This window comes from Sinocyclocheilus anshuiensis, unplaced genomic scaffold, assembly GCF_001515605.1.
Source record: "Sinocyclocheilus anshuiensis isolate Anshui unplaced genomic scaffold, SAMN03320099.WGS_v1.1 scaffold1403, whole genome shotgun sequence".
Lineage (NCBI taxonomy): Eukaryota > Metazoa > Chordata > Actinopteri > Cypriniformes > Cyprinidae > Sinocyclocheilus > Sinocyclocheilus anshuiensis.
This window is the reverse complement of record NW_015538003.1, coordinates 236819-237742: the sequence shown is the minus strand read 5'-3', so window position 1 is coordinate 237742 and position 924 is coordinate 236819.

Here is a 924-nt window from a genome sequence, read left to right as displayed (position 1 = left end):
GAGGAGACGAATTGTTGAATAAAGTCTTTTTTTTTTCTTTTGCGCACAAAAAGTATTCTCGTAGCTTCATAAAACTGAGGTTGAACCGCTGATGTCACATGGATTATTTTACCGATCTCCTTGCTACGTCTCTGGACTTGGGAACATTTTAGTTGTAATGCTGTCTATGCAGGGTAAGAAAGTTCTCAGATTCCATCAAAAATATCTTAATTTGTGTTCCGAAGATGAAAGAAAGGTCTTACGGGTTTGAAAGGGTGGGTAATTAATGACAGAATTTTCATTTTTGGGTGAACTAACCCTTTAATGAAAGTGCTTAGTGATTTTGAGCCTCGGGCCTGCAGCCATGGCCGGACTTACCATTGGGCTTGAGTGGGCTGCAGCCCATGGGCCCCGCCTTGTAGGGAGCCCCGCCTTTGCTCGTTCACGTTTGTTTGATTTGTTCGTTATATGCCAGTCAGAATTCAGAAATTATTAGCCGCATTTCCACTGCGCACGCAAGATCTAAACGGGCCAGCCGGGGCTACAGCTTACAACTAGGACTTTCGGCCACAATCAAACAGCATAAACTGGTAATTATGATTATTTCACATAGAAGAAGGACACACGTATTGAATCGCGTCTGCACCGATTGGTTTGTTATCACATGGCTACTTTAAACAACTCCATTAAGCCTTTAGCCCCAAAGAGCGCACATTTAGAAAGATAATCAGTGTTTTGGAAAGTTACTTTTAAAAGTAATGCGTTACAATATTGCGTTACTCCATAAAAAAGTAACTAATTACGTTACTTAGTTACTTTTTATGGAAAGTAATGCGTTACGTTACTTTTGCGTTACTTTTTAAATTTGGACAGGGCTTGCTTGTTTGTTTTTAAAATAAAAAAGTCTATTTTTGGCAAATATAAAAGCCTTTTCACACCAAAAGT